The following is a 20,223-nucleotide window of genomic DNA, read 5'->3' on the forward strand; positions in this document are numbered from 1 at the left end:
GAGCACATGTGTTTGATATGCACCCTTCAATGTATATGTAGCCCTTAAGTTATATGTCTTGTATTTTAAATTTACATTAATGGTGTTATGCTATGAAGGTGTCATTTTTTCCTACCTCAGCACTGTTTTTCTATCATGTTCCTCTGAGCACAGTGCTCTAATACTATTCATTGGTTCTAACATTTGTGCAGTAATTCATAGTATATACTTAACTAATTTTTACTTATTCATTCCTGTAATGATGAATACAATCTCTGGCTGCCACAAAGAAATCCTAATATGTGTCCCCTTGTGGACCTGACCTGAGTTAGAATATTTACCCTGGAATACTGTACAAAGGGTTTTCTGCATGATTTCACTAGGTACCATAAGATTACTTTGTAGAATGATTGCAACTGTTTAGATTCCCACGAGCAGCACCTCTTCCCAAGTTTCTATATGCACTTGATATTGTCTTGCTTGGATGTTTTAGTTTGCATTATTATTGTTGACTACTGGTGAGTTGGAACATATCTCCACATACTTCACATTTGGGCTCTAAAAGTGTTTCTTCTTACACTGTTTATGTCATCAAATAGTTGATCAAATACCTTCATAAGAGTTTGGTTGAAATTTACTTGTAAATCTATCTGGGTTTCGGTTTTTCTTCTTCTATACCATTTCAATTTCTTGAGTTTATTCAAATTTTCTGCTTTTTGCATCAATTTTGTTATTTTACATTTTTTAAGAAATGTATTCATTTTGTCTAGGTTGTCAACTTTATAAATAGTCATTTAAGATTCTTTTATTTTTCTTAAAATTTCATTTGGTTTCTTATTTTCTCATTTGCATCTTTGCTCTTTTGATCAGCTCTGATACTGATTGTTGATCTTTAAAAAAAAAAACCTATCTCTTGGTTTGGTTAGCTTTTTCTCTTTTTTCTTTGAATTCTCTATTGATTTTTGCCCCTTGTTTATAATTTGTGTTCTGTCTCTTTTAATCTACACTTCTGAATTGAGAATTTAGTTTGTGTTTTTCTGATAATGTCCTTAAAGCTGTGCATTTCCCTCTACTACATAAGTTGTGTCCTACAAGTTTGGCATCTACTGTTTTCATTGTTATTCATTTCCACATTTAGTTCTTTAATTTAACGTTGAGTTCTTCAACTCAAAAGTCACGGCTGTTTTTTGTTATTTCTAATGCTACTGCATTATAGTCAGATATTTACATCAGTTCTTTGGAACCGAATAAGGCTTTCTTTATAGCCTCAAATATGATCAGTTTTCATACTGGTTACATGTATATTCAAAAAGTATGTTGTCTGAGCTTTGGGGCTGTAAATTTCTCATCCATTAGGTTAAGCCACCAAACCATTGGACCTTTATCAATCTGATAAGTGGAAATGATATCCCAGGTGTAGATCTGGAAGGAGGATGTGGGGTTTCACTGCCTGGGGCAAGTTCCTATGAATTTGGTAAGGCTGAAGAAAGGCAAGTACAAAAAGTTGGGGGTGAAGGGGGGTTATCATGTTTATTCTCACAGTAATCACAGGCAGCACGGTATACATGGCTGGCTCAAACACCTCCCTGGTGCTCCCAAGCACCAGGAGGACTTCTGCGTGTGGTCCCCAGTGACTGGTGGACGTCTGACCAATTATGTACCAGGTACACAGGGAGAGGAGAGAATGGGTGTTTCCTCTCTACCCCTTGGCTGGACAGGTACTCCAGTGACGGGTAACCCCCTCTAGGATTCTTGCCTCACCATCTGTGTGCCCAAAATCTTCCATGATGGCCCCCGTGTGAGAAAGCCAGAGCACTGTAATTAGATTCCACAAGAGCAACAGAGGTTATTAACAACATATAAATAACAAAATTATGATACAGATAACAACAAAACCTTGACAATCCAAGCCTGAGATTCCAGCTGCATTCAAAGTCCTACTCACATTGAGTCCATGAGTGGCACATTCCATGGGAGGCCAGCAGCTGAACCAGCAGGGAGTTGTTTGCATGCTCAGCAAGCAGCAGCTATTACTAGGGGGTGGGCCCAATCCACGAAGACTAGGAGATTAACCTTCAGTGTGATAAGACACATGATTTCATGACACCAACACAGGCAAATCTTGTCCGTAGGGAGGATGCATGCAAGAGAGTGGTCCCATGTTAGGACAGTGGCAGGAAAGGGGTCCCGTCCTGGTCTGGTACACCAGACCTTCACACCTATCCCTGTGGGAATTACTGATGGGTTTATATGTAGGGCTACAGGAAGCACTAGCACTGGCCACAATGATAAGACAAAACTCCCTGGTAAGATGCTCCTATCTTCCAGCAATGTAGGATATGTTACCATAATTTTGGGGGGCCACTCTGCTGTTACTATAAGAACACACAGCAGCCCAGCTTCCAGACTTTGTCCCCAAGGTGCTGTAAGGACCAGCCATCACTGGTCCATGTGTCAGAAGGTCCAAGACTACATCCACTCAGTGGAGTTTCCAGGGTTTACCACAGTTGGTACTGGCAAAATATTCTTCTGGTGACCAAACCCAGGCTTCAACAATTCCTCCTTGGTTTTGTACATGCAGTTGTATAGGGGAGGCAGCAATATGTGTTAGCATGTCCACGGGTCTCAATATCCCCTTCATTCAAATGCTGTAGCACTGTCTATAAATGGGCTGACCAGCCCTGTAGACTGTTGGTGTCTGACTTCAGGACAAATTTCAACAAACCATTGTACCTCTCTATCGTTCCTGCCCTGATAGAGTTATATGGTATGTGAAACTTCCACCTTATCCCTAATTGTTGCATCCATTCTTGTAATGCATGTCCAGTAACGTGAGTGCCTTGTTCACTTCCAATCACCTGCAGTTAGCCATAGGCTGCAAACAGACATTCTAGGTCTCTTGTTTCATTTGCTGATCTGCACAATATGCAGGAAAAGCAATCAAAAGTCCAGTATCTGTGTCCACACGTCATGGCATATTGACACCCTTCTGATATGGGCAGAGGCCTAATATAGTCTTATCTTCCACCTGACCAAGGGTATTGGCCCCTTTACTATTGTCCCATGTTGTTGTGGGACTCAGTGTAAGTCTCTTTTAGAGCACACACACTCCTTCCAGGCTCTGCTGACTTCTTAAAAGGTCAAATGCAGGCCCCACTGATGGGCTATAGCCCACACTGTCTTTTGCCCTGCAAGTGTAAATGTAACCATTAGGCCACATCAGAAGCAGGCTTTCCTTCTAGCCAATGCACCTGGCCCAATGTGTCTGCTTCATCATTCCCTGGGGATGCCAAAGGCAAATGACCAGTCACATGATATATGGTAACTGACTTAGTCTGACCAGAGGCCCATAAGTTTTGCCATAGCTCGTGCCCCCAAAGGGGCTGGTGACCAAACCATCCAGTTGGTATGGTACCATGTTGGTAGCCACAGAGTTAGGCCTTGATAGATGGCCCAGCTATCAGTGCAGACAGCTATTGGGGAGGGCTCCTGGGTGATCATGAGCCATACTGCCCACAGGGCTGCCCATTGACTGCTCCATCCATGTTGTCTCAACCTTAGGATGGAAAGCCACAGCCCTCCACTTTGGGGGCTGCCCACAGCTGGAGCTGTCTGTGTACCATCTTTGGGAATAGGGGCTCTTCCCTCCCAATAAGGGCTTTCTGCTACTAATGGCTCCAAAGCAAATTCTTCCTGCCTCTCACTGGTCTATGTCACTGGCCCCAATAAGCCAGTGGATTTCTCCACTCAAGGGGCTAGTAGAGAGGGTGCAACCCTTGGCCAGTGTTGCCGTCTGTGCCATGCCATTCCATGGCCTTTAGGTCCAGTCTCATTCCCACCCTGCGATGGGATAGGTGATTATTATCTTTGTTGGAGCTGTTCCATTGATGGGCTCCCTAGCCAGCAAGGTGTAGTACATAGCAGCCAACTGCTTTTCTGTCAAGGTGTACCAGACCTCTGCTCCTTTCCAGAGTTACAACTGGAATCCAATAGATTGGCAGGTCCACTCAAGCCACTGCCAGAGGCCCCAGCCATAACCATCTTTGGTCTCATGAACATCTAGATCACAGGGCATTGATGGGTTCATCACACTCAAGGTTTGCACAGCCTTGACTGCCCGCTTAGCAGTGGCAAAGGCAGATGCACATGTCCCATCCCAGTCCCACCTGATGCCCTTTTGTACCAACCAGTATAAGGGCTGCAGAATTTGTGCTAAGTGTGGGATAAACACTCTCCAGTAGCCGAAAACCCCAAAGACTCTTGTAATAATGCCATAGTTGTAGGGGTAGGGGAAGCCTGGACTTTATTTATGACTGCTTCTGGGATAACTTTAGTTTTACCTGACCAGACAACCCCCAAGAGCTTGACTGATGAATCAGGTCCCAGAACCTTGGCACTGTTCACAGCCCATCCTTTCTCCTGTACATGTTGCATCAGTCTAGGTGCTGCAGCTTCTGTATGTGAAAAAGAATCAGATGTGAGCATAATATCATCAACATAATGATACAGCTACACTGCTGGCAGTTTCTCCCATGCTGCCAAGTCCTGCGCTATAATCCATAACAACTGGTGAGACTGTGGAGGTGACCCTGTTGAAGGACAGTGAATATCCACTGCCACCCTTCCTACCTGACAAGGACACTCTGTTTCTCAAAGGACCTCCTTATTGTGCCAAGGGCCAACTCTACTGCCTCATGCATCACCTCCACCTCCTCCCAATCCTGGGGAGGGGCCCAGTCCTCTAAGAGGCAAGCCACCTCAGACACATGCCCACTGGGGGACACTTGAATGTTTTCCCATCCATACGGGAAGCCCACTGAAGCACACCTCCCATGAGGGCAGCCTGTTCTGTTCTTCAGTCTACAGCAAATCCTGCCAACTATGCCAATTGTCTTGCCTGAGGGCTTCAGCCCTGGGCAAGTTCACTACAGATTTGGAGGGACCAAGAAATGACAACAAAACATTCTTGGGGTAAAAGGGTTTATACCCAGCTTTATTTTCACTCTGATAGGTTGAGCACTATTATCATATCTGCATCTAGATGTCTGCAGGTCTGTAATCCACCTCCTTTTCTGCCTCTGCCCAGAGCACGAGGTAGAGCTCTCTATACAGTGACTCAGACAATAATAGCTCATTGCCAATGGGTGTGGAAGCATTAGCCTAGCAGTAAGCCAATTACATCATTAAGTCGTTTAGGGTCAGGTGAGGATCCTGACCATAGGAACTCCCATTTTACCCACAGGAGGTACAATTCCTAACATTTTATGCTAAATCAGCTAATAACTGACTCGATCTTACGGCGGGGCAAGCAATCCTAAATGATATGTCCCCCCTGCTTTAAGGTAACCACTATCTTGAAGAAGAACAGGATCAAGAATTTCCTTGTGTTGTTTACTTTACAAAATACCTAGAGGACAGACTATGGGTGGTGACATAATGTCTCTCACCGGAGACAGACATCATGGGACCACAAGTCGAGCCTACACTGCCCACTCCCTTTGTCCCATTCCTGAAAGCCTTAAATGACAGAATCCTAAGTCTCTTAAGTGTGCCTCTTCTTTGAGGTTGCCTGCACTCCCCTTTCTTCGAGTGTCTGCTTTTTGTCTTAAATAAAGACTTGCTGCTCAACTTACTGCCTTTGTGTCTGCACTCTTCCAGTAATGAACATCTTTGTAACTTTGCTATTTCATTCTATTTTCTAGACTTAAGCACAGGTTTTCACTCTCTCTGTTCCACTTCAGACAAGTAGGGAAAAGCTACTAATTGCTGATTTGGGCTTGAAAGTTCCCATGACCTGGGTGACCTGGACAGGACTGCAGCTGTATGTCATGTTCTTTAGTAGCCTGCACAACAATCTCCTTTCTTCACCTTTGGGAAGTTCTCAGAACGTAATCTCACTCCATCCAGTGCTCTGTGGTTCCCCCAAATCCTGGAGTGGTAGGGGCTTAGTCTCCATGCCATGCAAATTCAAGCAGACACTTGATGCCAGGTAACTCTGGCTTCAGCAGTTGTGAGGGATTTGCTCTATGCCAATCAGTAGTCCAATGAGCTTCCTTTTCCTCCCTCTTCTCTTCTTTGCTCGCTATTGCCCGCATGGCTGCTGCCTTTCACTGCTGTTCTTGCTTTATTGAATTTCTTCCTTACCTACTCTTGTCTGACCTGTTCAAGAATTCTTTCTCATTCAGAGTCAAGAACCCGCCCCCTGTCAGGGTTGAGGTTTCACCTAGTGCACCCGCAGAGACCTCCCCAGAGTCAACTGCCCAACAATACAGGTGCCCATATTGGTGTGTTTATATGAATGAGGGAATACAAATACATTTAGTCATGATTGGTTGATGGAGGTTGCAGCTTATTGGTTTACTTCCCAGCCCTTGTCTGTTTTAGGCTGCTTCAGCTTCAGAGAGCAGATGTCTGTGGTTCTTCTGAGCACCCAGGATAAGTGTGTGGCATCCTGTCAATACATGGCCCTCTGCCTACATTTTGTTTTGGGCTTCACTTAGCCTGATGGAATCTGTCTTGTTTTCTGGCAGAGCTGGGTTTGGGGGCAGGTGGAGCTCACATGGTTTTGTCTTATTTTCACACCGTCTTGTGTTTCAAGGAGGGTTGCATTATGAGGCCTTAATGGCTTGTTTGTGGGGGCCTACTCATGACCTAGTGTAGTGCATGTGACTTAAGGCAAGATTGTAACCACCTGTGTGACTGTGACTATCACCAGGTTAGTGAAATGGGTGACCTTGTGTGGCAGTGCCAGTGTGAGTGTGTGACAGCTGCTATTTAACCTTAGTGACCCAATGAGTCCAGGGTGTTCATGAACAGAAGCATTTTCATTCTCTGCTTCAAAGAGTGGCTGACTTTGCCAAAGAATGATACAGTGTCTGTCTGAAACTCTGTCTATGGTGGAAGGAAGACCTGAGCCTTCATCTCTGTATTCTTCTTCACAGTGCCTTGCTTAAATGTGGGCTTATGTAGAGAAAACAGAACCTATTTGTGGATTATGATAATGGCACACCTGGGCTGCCATTTTCCAAGTATGCCTGTATTTCTAGATAAGTCTCTGATATGCCTGTAGCTATGACTCCCTCCTGCTTCTTTCTCCTTTCCCGTAATAGCCATACAGTCACTGGCAAAATGACCTCTAGGAGAAAACACAGGAATTTGAGTCTCAGTTTGAAGGTTCCAAGCAAAGAGATTCTTCAGAGTTGCAGACTTAGTCTTGTAATGAGAATTCAGAAATGTGATTCTATATCACCTCCAGAGAAGACAGCTGGAGCATATTCTCCTCAAGAACACACCGTGTTACAGAAAGAATGCTAGTTTTATAGTCAGAGAACCCTAAATTCCACGCTGGGCTCCTTCACCAATGAACTGTGATTTTTGGATTAGTTACCCTAACTTCTTTGTTGCCATTATCTGTAAAATAAAGGAACATACTTAACATTGTACTTTTATGTTTTTATTTTTTTACTGTTTTGAGAATCAAATGAGTTAATATATACAAAGTTCTTAATTTTGCTAGTATTATTAATGTCATTGCTGTTAGAATTATTAAGTTGATTTAAATAAATCCTTGAGCATCTTTGGTATGTGTACATATTCAAGAATGTTGTGAAATCCATCCCCTAGAGCCTGAGGCAAGTTCTTTAACAAAATGCAGCTATTTTGACAGGAATGCAGACTGTTCCTTGGCTTCTGAGGGACTCAACCCCAGTCTTTTGGGGTTTTTTTCTGGGCTAAAGCATCTTCCTGTGTATCAGGGTACACAGAAGGAAGGAAGAATGAGTTTCTGATTGTGTGTTTGGAAGCTGGACAAGCCTGAAGCCTTCTATCTCCTTTCTCCTCCTCCAGACCTATAGAACCCGGCACCAGAGGGCCCGAAAGGGAAGTTTGCACTACGTAAGTCTTAAAGCCATGAGCCAGAGGAGTTGGTATCTCCCTCATTATTACACCATCGTGTTTTCCATGACTTATTCTCAACATTTTGTCTAAACTTTGTTATCCTAATCAGTTCTCTGGGCAATTTGTCTTCAGTTCCTCCCATTGTTGGTGGTGAGAGAGCTAAAGATAAGATTTCAAATTGCCCAGTTCCCACTATTATCATCCCTGCCCTCTCCACCCTCTCTTCACTTATTTTTTTAGGAAATTATTCCACACATCCAGTGAACTAAGTTCTCTGCACAGCCCTAATAATACAGAAATACATGCTATGGAGGGAATTAGAAAGTTTTGCAATCTATGGCATCATCTGAAATACTATCAGCCTGTGAGGCACAGGCACTGACCAGCTGGAAAGACATTGGCCAGAGATGGAGAAAGGCTGGGAAGACCCCTGCTACATCTGATCTTAACCCTTTTCAAGATTTGGGGAAGGGAGGAGCCCCAATATTTGAATAGTTCAGTTTGCAGGGTGGTTGATGCCACAGCTGTTTACCAACCGTATATGTAAGGCTCTAAGACTTACACATTCTCTTTGTATTTTAACATTTCTGAAATTGGGATTCCTTTTTTCAACCAATGGCACTTAAATTTGATGAAATACAGTGGCTTTTCCTATTAATAAACAGTGGTTTTAAAGGCCAGAGGGGAGATAGTCCTGAGAATTGACAGGGACCACCTGTTTTAGGAGGAATTTAAAAGAAGGTTTGTGATTGAAGACTTTAGCGCCAGAATGTGTGTCAGCAGGGTAGGAACTTGGGCAGTGAATTGGTGGAGATTAAGCACAGGATTTATTGTTCTTGGAGGGGCCAGTTTGAAGTTGAACACGTGTATGCAACTCTGAGTCAGCTCTGTATTCATCAGGGGTGGTGTGGCCCAACGGACAGTTTACAAATTGCAAGTAAGGACCTGACGTCCTTAATCTGAAGTTGGGTCCTCCCCGAACAAGTTCCTAGAGGGCCTTTTACTCTCAGAAGTTGTAAGCACCATGTTGCATATTGGAGCCTAGGTGTATTTTTCTAGGGATTAGTTCCAAAATTTAACTTAGGTTCCCAAAGAGACATATAACCCCTGTCTTAGCTTGGGCAGCTATAACAAAATACCATGAACTGGTTAGCTTGAACAACAAACATTTATTTCTCACAGTTCTGGAGTCAGAGTCACACTAGGGTGCTAGCGTGGTTGGGTTCTCGTGGGAACCCTCTTCAAGGTTGCAGACTAGCAACTCCTTGTATCCTCATATGGCCCCAAAGAGCATTGATACGTGCCCTCACTCAATTCTCACAAAGACAATGCTCTTGTCTCTCTGCTGTCTTCTAAGGGCACCAATCCCATTCATGAGGCCTCATGAAGTAGTTACCTCACAAAGGCCCCACCTCCAAAGGCCATCATATTGGAGATTAGATTTCAAAATAGGAATTTTGTGAAGACACAAATATTCAGTCTGTAACAACCTCCAAAGTGATAAGAACCCCTGAATTATACTGTAATAACTGGCAAGGGTGTTTCCAGTCATCTTTCCCTAAATCAGCACTGTACAATGAACACATAGCTAGGTAATTTATGGTTTGTGCATATCATACAACTTTGTACAGCCATAAGTAATATTTAATTGTTCACAGTAGTTACAATTGAATATAGACTCCATGTAATGTGATGTTAAAAAGTCATTGTTAGTTTTTTTAAAATTAAGGTATCATTGATATACAAACTTATGCAGATTTCACATGAGCAACATTTTGGTTTCAACATTGGCCCATATTATCAAGTCCTGCCACCCGCCCAGGACTTGCAGCATAGTGGAAAAGAGAAAGAAGGCCAACAGCCACTTCCACAAGCCTGTGGGACCTTGGGATCACCCCTGCTCCGCACCCTCTTCCAGAGGAGGAAGCTGAGGACTTCTCTCCTATAGCTACCTCAGCATAAGCGAGCTCATCCTTGTACCACATGCCCAGCACGTGCAAGTAGGATGCCAGACTGTGCTCTCAAGGTTTCCTTTGGGAAAGGTCCCGGCCACGCAGCTACCTGGGCACCTTGGGGTGCTCCATGATCGCCCTAGCATGCCTCCCCTTGCCATGGCCACATGCAGCCCCAAGGGCTCCAATGCACCCAGCATGTGTCCTGCTTTCTCCAACTCCTCAGTGAACCCCAAGTCTCCTGAGCTCTTGACCTGCGCCACCACAGCTGGGCGGGCCCCAGCTTGCACATTTGGAGCAAAGACAGTGAATACAACCCCTCCTTTCTGTCCTGGTCTGCAGACTCTTCTTCAGGTTCCATCTGGGTGCACGTCGAGGGCAGGAGACTGGCAGGCAGCAGCAGGCACAGAGACCCGGCAGGGAGACGCTCAGACTGGGCCTTTGCTGTAGCTGACACTAGAGGCGGCACTGGCTGGCGCCTCGGCTTGGGCTGTCTCTGGCCGTAGCGCTACAGCTGGCTCTAGACCTGGCTCGAGTTCTGAGGCTGACCACAAGTCTGCCTCTGCTCTCCGATTTGGTGCAGGAGCTCATCCTGGAAAGGACTCTTGCTCTGGAGCTGGTCTAGTGCTGGGACTGGAGGGGCTCCAGCTGTGGAGCAGCCCCCCAGCAGGCTCCTGACAAGCTGTTCTCCTGCTATACACTCCTTCATTACTCTTTCCTCTTTTGGTTTTGTTTGTGTATTAGGATGCAATCAAAGGAATCAACACACAAAACAATCTTCACCTTCTCTCAGAGGGGATGGAAGGTGGCTTACAAAGATACAGTGAGTAGAAGATAAAAGAAATCTTAAGTAAAATGATACAATGTAGTTTGAAGGATTGTTTTGTGTTCTGCAAATTGCTGCTTGCACTCTGAAAGCAGATCTTATTAAAGCACACCAAAAGGTTTTCCCCTGCTTTAGGGCAGGTGCCAAAGTACCAGAATTCAGCCTGTAAATAAGTTTTTCTTATATGGATAGCTTCAAAGTGTCTAAAGCATTATTCTAGGGTCAGTGACTAAAAGTGCAAGCTCTGAGGTGGTCTGCTTATTTCAGCTCCCTTCCATGCTGTTAGCAATCGCCTTTGGCAAATCACTTAACCTCTTTAAACTTGACTTTCCTCAACCATAAAAAGGAACTAATAGCCCTTCCCAAATAGGACTTTGTGAGAATTAAACGACCGTATGTATCAATGAACTTGAACCAATGTTGGGCACATAGTAAGCACTCAAATAACCTTCACTCATTTTTCTCAGCTCTCAGAGGAGAAGCTAAGACACAGCAGGGAAGGGATGCGAGGGTCATGGGGCACGCAGAGGGACACGAGGGTTGCGGTGGGACATGAGAAGCCTAGAGGGCACACCAGGATCACAGGAGCCAAAAAGGACGCAGAGCAGCCATGGGTGCCACAGGCAGAGCTGTGTCTTCCCCGTTGGATGAGCACAATGAGGTTCTGCAGCAGTCCCTTGTGCTGTCGGAAATTCTTACATTGTTCCCTGGCTTCTGGGTTCAGGTAAGGATTTTTACCTGCATGTGAGGACGTGACCAAGTCTTAGGTGAGGCTGAGGTCTCAGGAAGCAAACCCCATGTGGACATGGCCCCTCCCAGCATAGAAGGCTGGGAGAGGAGGGCTCGGCCTGAAAGGGGATGCCGAGCAGCTGCAGAGAAGACAGGCCACTGCCTGGTCAACAGGTCCCGGGATGGGAGAGAGCCATGGGGACACCCCGAGTCACTGAGGGTCCCTGCAGGACCTGGGCCTGCTCCCAGAGCTGACCTGCAGGGCCACACCCTACATGGATGGCCTCTTGGCTCGGAGGAACTGTGCTGCCCTCTGGCCAGAGACCTCTTGGACTTGACCCCATTTGGGAGGGGCGCTGTCCCGAGAAGGCCTCTGTGAGAAGCACCACCCTCTCCCACACTGACCTGGACCCTGCCCAAGACCCCAGGAAGTGGCACTTTTCAACTGCAGTGGCCAGAATTACCCCCGTGAGTGGTCAGAACACTGAGCGAATGTGGAATGGGTGTGGCAAGCAGCAAACTGTGTCAGGGATGCAAAGACCAACACAGGGGATTCATATTCTGGGACTAGGGCATGGCGCACACCAGTTCCCCAGGCTTCAGGAAGCAGAAACTGTGGGGCGGGGCGGGGCTGGGAGACACAGATCTCCCAGGTCCCTGGATGGCCGCCCCCTACCCATGATCTTCCCCATGGGAAACTGTTGCCTGTGCAACGGATTCTCGCAGTGAAAGATGGTGTGGTCCTCTACTGGCAGCTCTGGGGTGTACACGTGCTTCTCACCCTCACCTGTAGACATATGGAGAGAAAGTCGGCTTTTAGCACCTTCATGTCCTAGAGGAAATATTCGAGACCAACTAAGGATGACTCTGGAACGGTCTGGCCCCCTGCAGAAGAGTGGGTTCCTGTGTGGGCTCTGGGCCTCCTGAAGAAGCCTCCCCAGATGCAGGCCCTGGCTCCAGAGCTGGGGGTATCCCTGCCCTTGGTGTTGGCTGCAGCTCCAGCGCAGCTGCTGGAGGAGCCCCTGCAACTGAGTGTGGACCGTCCTCAGGCTCTGAGGCTGCCCTGGCTGGTGCGCCAAAACCCGGCTCCTGCAAAGGCTCAGGAGCGGGATCCGGAACCAGCACTGATCCCTGAGACGGGGCTGAAGCTGCAAGGGGACGAACAGTCTCTGCCAAGCCTGCTTCCATTCCAGACACAGAACCATCCCAGAGTTTTCCAGAGCCCAGGCCAGGAGCCCTCCCAGGACGTCTTCCCAGCTGTGTCCACCAGTGGCTGGTCTCAGGCCAGTCTTTGCTTCTGGCCCTACAGTAGCCTCTGGGGCTCCTCCCTGTATGCCCAGCACCCCCACTCCTCCTCAGGCACCCACCCCGGCTTTCTCACCGTCCAGGTTGATCTCCGTGGACTCCAGTTCCCCCAAGCTGGCTGGAAGAAGACGGACCTGGGTGCTCTGCATCTGAGCTATCAACGTGGACTTTGGCATAAACTCGGACTACAGAGTGCATGGGTGGCCTTGTCCGGGCATCTCTGGGCCTAGGTTCCACAGACCCCACTGGGTCCTCACTCAGCCTGGGCCAGCGCCGGCCCTGCCTGGTAATGCACTGTGTGGGCCTCTGACTGGGAGACAAGGTGGGGTGGCCCCCGGCTCCTATGCCTTCCTCCGGGAATTCTGCAAAAACAAGGACCGGCACTGGCCCACAGGCATCAAGGCCCTGCCGGCCCCACCTCCCTGCTTCTGCTACTCCCAGAGGTCACCAGCCTGTGTCAGTACAGACCTCTCTGCGGGTGAGATGAGAGCACCTGCAGGGCTCAGGATAAACCTCTGGCAGGACACCCCAGTGCTCCACGGCCCACCCAGCCTGCTGAGAACCCTGGGGGGAGGACAGTATGGGACACCAGGCTTCTGCCCTCTCATCAGCAGGTTCTGCTCATGGCGGCTCACCCCACAGGAAAACCACACACACACACACACACACACACACACACACACACTCATGTGTGCACACACTTGCAGGAGAGCACACAGGATGGGACACCAGGCTTCTGCCCCCTCATCAGCAGCTCCTGCTCATGGCAGCTCACCCTGCAGGAAAACCACACACACACAGACACACACACACACGTGTGCACGCACTTGTGGGAGAGCACACAGGACAGTCCAGGAGAGATCATAGTGGTCGTCTGGCCTGAACTGGGCTGGACTAGGCCTCCCTGTGGTCCCTTTGGCGGCCTCTGGGCACATGGACGAGGCGTCTGGACTGAGCATGGATCCAACGTCAGAACCATTTCCAAAGATTTTCCTTGGGGGCTTTCCAGAGGCCGTGGACTCAGACCATGGGGACAGCACAGCACAATGCTCCTTTGAACCTCTCCCACCAAGTGAGCTAGGACTGGGCTGACCCAGGAAGGTGGTGCACAGTTACCTGGGTTCCAAGTTCTGTTGGGCTCCATCGCCTGGGGTCCCCATACCTGGGCTTCCTGCTCAGACAAACCCTCCCATGGCTGCCAGCCAGTTGCCTTCCATCCTGGGCCCCATCCAGGCAGTCACACCAACATGACACCTCCACAGCCCCCGGCAAACCTGGGTGCCACCAGCATCCCGGTTGAGGACTGTAGCAAAGCTCAGGCTGGAGGAAGACCCCCACAAATCAGGGGTCTTCGCAGCTGGCTCCCTCTATTACCCACCTTGATTTTGTTATTTTTCATTATACTATTGGCTTTGTTTTTACTTGCATTGTTGCCAAAGACTAAGCTAACCTTTGCTAAGCAGCACGGAAAAGATGAGAATATCAACTTCCCAAAAGCTTTTCAGGACAGTGCTCCTGAAGAATAGAACACGCAGGGGCCAAATGGGGATCTTAGCATAAAGTACCGAAACCTGCTGTTAGTCAAACATTGACCACCCCATTTCCACCGAGAATGTCCCCCTTGTTTATGCTAGTGAAACTAGTGATGGAAAGTTTTCTAGAAATCAAGTTATGAGAGAATATTGAATAGAATAACCCTGTTGACACTTAATTAATCATCTCATGTTTTCTTCCCTCTCCTAATCACAGCCCTTTACTAGAATTTGTGCCTCATACGTGAAATTACAAAGTACATATTCCAGGAAGTAAAGATACCTCAAAAACAAGTGCTGGGCATAGAAGCTACAGAGCATAAATCTGCAAAGAAGTGAAAAACTAACCTTTTCAAAGAATATTACTTCTCTCTCACTTACCAGCTTTACATCTCCCTGTGTGGCCCCTTAAGATGGCTGGTTAGCCAGAGATGGGTAAGATTCCTCAAGGGAGGAACAACCTAAGACAGGCACAGTCGCAGATGGGCCATCAGGTGAGAAAAAGGAGGCCAACAGAGGTGAGGCTTAGAACCTCACCCCCCCAGTTTTGAGAGAAATCTTCTACACCTGTGGATGTTTTGTTGCCCTTGTTCAGCTTGGATTAAGACCTGGTCTGTAGGCACAAACCTGATCATCTACACCTGCCTTCTTACAGTTCTAAATCATGCTTTCTATCTATATCTTGCATTTACCTACTACATTAACATTTTATTAGATTCACATATAAAGTATAAAAATCAAATGAATAATCATACATTATATTTGACGTGATTGTTTATAGTTTAAAGTTTGTAGTTAAAACAGAAACAGTTTCTATGATATGAATGCCCTTGCATTGTTCACCATGTAAGAACTTGTTTAGTCCCTGCAGTAGTGGAGTCATAGAGACCTGTGTAGCATATGTTAGGGAGATTTTGGTATCTACACAGAAGAAAGAGAAATGTAGATAAGGAGGAGAAATTTAGTTTGCTGCCTACTGTGCCCTATAAAGGGGTATAAGGTGAAGATATGAGTTTATGATTTTAGATTGATTATAAATTCATTAAAGCCTCTAAAAATATTTTTGTGGGAAAGAATCCTAGCTAACTGTGGCACTAGGTGACCTGTATTTCACCTTGAGCTGATAGACTCCATTGTCGCTGCTACATACTGCATGCTCCTACAGTCACATGCACTTCTTAGAAACTGCGTTGCATAGAAACATACAACACAATAGAGTACATGTTATAAGAAAAGTTTCAGTCAAAGAACAGAAAAACAATCACCTTTCTAATGCTTGACCAACCATGAATAGATTAGAAAGTAAAAGAAAGAAAAAAGCTTGCCTATACTTATTAACCAACTGCCTATACTAATTAATCATCAGAATAATAAAAAATAATCATATCCTTGTGCAAAATAGTATAAAAAAAGCTGTCATCAACACTTTGTCAAGAGAACACTGCCATCTGACTCCATGTCCTGTCTCTCCATATGCCGACTCCGTCCTGCACCTTCAGGCATCCCACCCCTTGGAGAAATGGACAACTTCCTAGAAAAATACAACCTTCCAAGACTGACCCAGAAAGAAACAGAAAATCTAAACAGACCAGTTACCAGCAAAGAAATTGAAGCAGTAATCAAAAAACTACCCAGGAACAAACCCCCCGGGGGCCAGATTGATTTACCTCAGAATTTTATCAGACATACAGAGAAGACATAATACCCATTCTCCTTAAAGTTTTCCAAAAAATAGAAGAGGGGGGAATACTCCCAAACTCATTCTATGAAGCCAACATCACCCTAATACCAAAACCAGGCAAAGACCCCACCAAAAAAGAAAATTACAGACCAATATCCCTGATGAATGTAGATACAAAAAGACTCAACAAAATATTAGCAAACTGAATTCAAAAATATATCAAAAGGATCATACACGATGACCAAGTGGGATTCATCCCAGGAATGGAAGGATGGTACAACATTTGAAAATCCATCAACATCATCTACCACATCAACAAAAAGAAGGACAAAAACCACACGATCATCTCCATAGATGCTGAAAAAGCATTCGACAAAATTCAACATCCATTCATGATAAAAACTCTCAGCAAAATGGGTATAGAGGGCAAGTACCTAAACATAATAAAGGCCATATATGATAAACCCACAGCTAACATCACACTGAGCAGCAAGAAGCTGAAAACTTTTCCTCTGAGATTGGAAAAAAGACAGGGATGCCCACTCTCCCCACTGACATTTAACATAGTACTGGAGGTTCTAGCCACAGCTATCAGGCAAAACAAAGAAATACAAGGAATCCCGATTGGTAAAGAAGAAGTTAAACTGTCACTATTTGCAGATGACATGATATTGTACATAAAAAACCCTAAAGACTCCACTCCAAAACCACTAGAACTGATATCAGAATACAGCAAAGTTGCAGGATACAAAATTAACACACAGAAATCTGTGGCTTTCCTATACACTAACAATGAACCAATAGAAAGAGAAATCAGGAAAACAATTGCATTCACAATTGCATGAAAAAGAATAAAATACCTAGGAATAAACCTAATCAAAGAAGTGAAAGACCTATACCTTGAAAACTATAAGACACTCTTAAGAGAAATTAAAGAGGACACTAACAAATGGAAACTCATCCCATGCTCATGGCTAGGAAGAATTAATATCGTCAAAATGGCCATCCTGCCCAAAGCAATATACAGATTTGATGCAATCCCTATCAAATTACCAACAACATTTTTCAATGAACTGGAACAAATAATTCAAAAACTCATATGGAAACACCAAAGACCCTGAATAGCCAAAGCAATCCTGAGAAAGAATAATAAAGTGGGGAGGGATCTCACTCCCCAACTTCAAGCTCCACTACAAAGCCACAGTAATCAAGACAATTTGGTACTGGCACAAGAACAGAACCACAGACCAGTGGAACAGATTAGAGACTCCAGACATTAACCCAAACATATATGGTCAATTAATATTTGATAAAGTAGCCATGGACATACAGTGGGGAAATGACAGTCTCTTCAACAGATGGTGCTGGCAAAACTGGACAGCTACATGTAAGAGAATGAAACTGGATCACTGTCTAACCCCATACACAAAAGTAAATTCGAAATGGATCAAAGACCTGAATGTAAGCCATGAAACCACAAAACTCTTAGAAACAAACATAGGCAAAAATCCCTTTGACATAGACATTAGCAACTTCTTCATGAACATATCTCCCCAGGCAAGGGAAACAAAAGCAAAAATGAACAAGTGGGACTATATCGAGCTGAAAAGCTTCTGTACAGCAAAGGACACCATCAATAGAACAAAAATGTATCCTACAGTATGGAAGAATATATTCATAAATGACAGATTTGATAAAGGCTTGACATCCAAAATATATAAAGAAGTCATGCACCTCAACAAACAAAATGCAAATAATCCAATTAAAAAATGGGCAGAGGAGCTGAACAGATAGTTCTCCAAAGAAGAAACTCAGATGGCCAACAGACACATGAAAAGATGTTCCACATCACTAATTATCAGAAAAATGCAAATTAAAACTACAATGAGGTATCACCTCACTCCAGTAAGGATGGCTGCCATCCAAAAGACAAACAACAACAAATGTTGGCGAGGCTGTGGAGAAAGGGGAACCCTCCTACACTGCTGGTGGGAATGTAAATTAGTTCAACCATTGTGGAAAGCAGTATGGAGGTTCATCAAAATGCTCAAAACAGACTTACCATTTGACCCAGGAATTCCACTCCTAGGAATTTACCCTAAGAATGCAGCAATAAAGTTTGAGAAAGACAGATGCACCCCTATGTTTATCGCAGCACTATTTACAATAGCCAAGATATGGAAGCAACCTAAATGTCCATCAGTAGATGAATGGATAAAGAAGATGTGGCACATATACACAATGGAATACTACTCAGCCATAAGAATAAAACTAACCCTACCATTTGCAACAACATGTATGGGGCTAGAGGGTATTATGCTCAGTGAAATAAGCCAAGCAGAGAAAGACAAATACCAAATGATTTCACTCATATGTGGAGTATAAGAACAAAGAAAAAGTGAAGGAACAAAACAGCAGCAGAATCACAGAATCCAGGAATGGACTAACAATTACCAAAGGGAATGGGACTGGGGAGGATGGGAGGGAAGGGAGGAATAAGGGTAGGGAAGAAGAAAGGGGTATTCCAATTAGCATGTATAATTAGCATGTGGGGGGGGCACAGGGAGGGCTGTGCAATACATTGAAGACAAGCAGTGATTCTACAACATCTTACTATGCTGATGGACAGTGACTGTAATGGGGTTTGTGAGGGGGAGTTGTTGAAGGGGGGACCCTAGCAAACATGATGTTCTTCATGTAATTGTAGATTAATGATAATAAAAGAAAAAAAAAGAAAGAATAAAAAAACATGCAAGTTTTAATTAACAGAAAGGTTTTAGAGTGTTAAACCAGCTAGCCATAAGAAATGTGTCATGCAGTTTCCTGTCATTCTAATTAATTAGATAGCATTATTTGTTGTCCCTGATAAACCTAAATGAGCTCAATGCTGAGATAATAGCTTCATTCTTATCAAAGGTTTGTTTTCATATTATTCGCTTGGATTGGATCAAAAAATTAAATATTTCAAGATTGCCCAAATGCCGGAGAACTATGATTTATATATGAGACCTACTTTTTTAACCCTCTCTCTAAATCATATAAATATTTTAACATTTTTGGATATGTGTACTTGGAAATTATACTTTCTACAATTTATATGCTACTCATTTTCAAAATGTATTAAAATATTTTTATGGTAGGGTTTTTACACTCTATTATAGTTTTCATTTATATTGTCAAGACAGTATGTTCTCACTACTACAACTAATTTATTATTGTATGTTATTCTTGTTCTTAAGCTATTGATTAAAATAAATCTTATGTAAATTGTTAAAAAATACAAACAAGTAAATACATAAATAAAAAATTTTTTTTAAATTAATGAAACTAAGAGGTGGCATTTTGAAAAGTTAACATTGATAAACACTTAGCTGGACTCATGAAGGAAAAAAGAAAGTAGACTGAAAGAAAATCAGAAATGAATTTATATCTGACATGACAGTAATAGAAATGATTTTAACAGATTATTATGATAAATTCTATTACACAAAATTGAACAAGATATAAGACATGGACAAATTCCTGGCAACATGCAATCTTCTAAGATTGAACCAGGAAGAAGTAGGAAATCTGAATAGAATGAATACTAGTAATGAAATTAAATTGGTAATGAATAAACTCCTCTAACAAACAAAAGTCTGAGACCACATGGTTTCACAGTTGAATTCTACCAAACGGTAAGAGTTAATACATATTCTCAAACTACTCCAATAAATTGAAGAGGAAGGAAAGCTTACAAATTCATTCCATGAGGCCATCATTAACCTGACACCAAAACCACAGACACTACAGAATAGGAAATTCCAGACCAGTATCCCTCATGAACATAGATGCAAATATCTTCAACAAAATATTAGCAAACTGAATTTAAAAAAATACATTAAGTATTAAGTACAAAGTAGGATTTATTTTATGGATGCAAGCAAGGGTGGTTCTGAATCTTCAAATTAAACAATTTGATACAACAAATTAACAAAAGGAAGAATAAAAACCATATGATTATCTCAAAAGATGCCAAAAAGTGATTTACAAAATTCAGCATCCTTTTATGATAACTCAACAATGTGAGTATAGAGGAAATATATATCAGCATAATAAATATGACAAACCCACAGATCCCTTGATACTCAAGTATGGAAAGCTAAAAGCTGTTTATGTTCAAGAAAAAGACAAGGATGTGCACACCCCAATTTTATTCAATATAGCACTAGAAGCCCTAGCTACAGTCATCAGACAAGAAAAAGAAATAGACGGCATCCAAATTTTGTAGGAAGGAGTAAAATTGGTCACTGCAGATAATATGATCCTATATAGAGAAAGCCC

Source organism: Manis javanica, chromosome 17 (genome assembly GCF_040802235.1).
Source record: "Manis javanica isolate MJ-LG chromosome 17, MJ_LKY, whole genome shotgun sequence".
NCBI classification, from domain to species: Eukaryota; Metazoa; Chordata; class Mammalia; order Pholidota; family Manidae; genus Manis; species Manis javanica.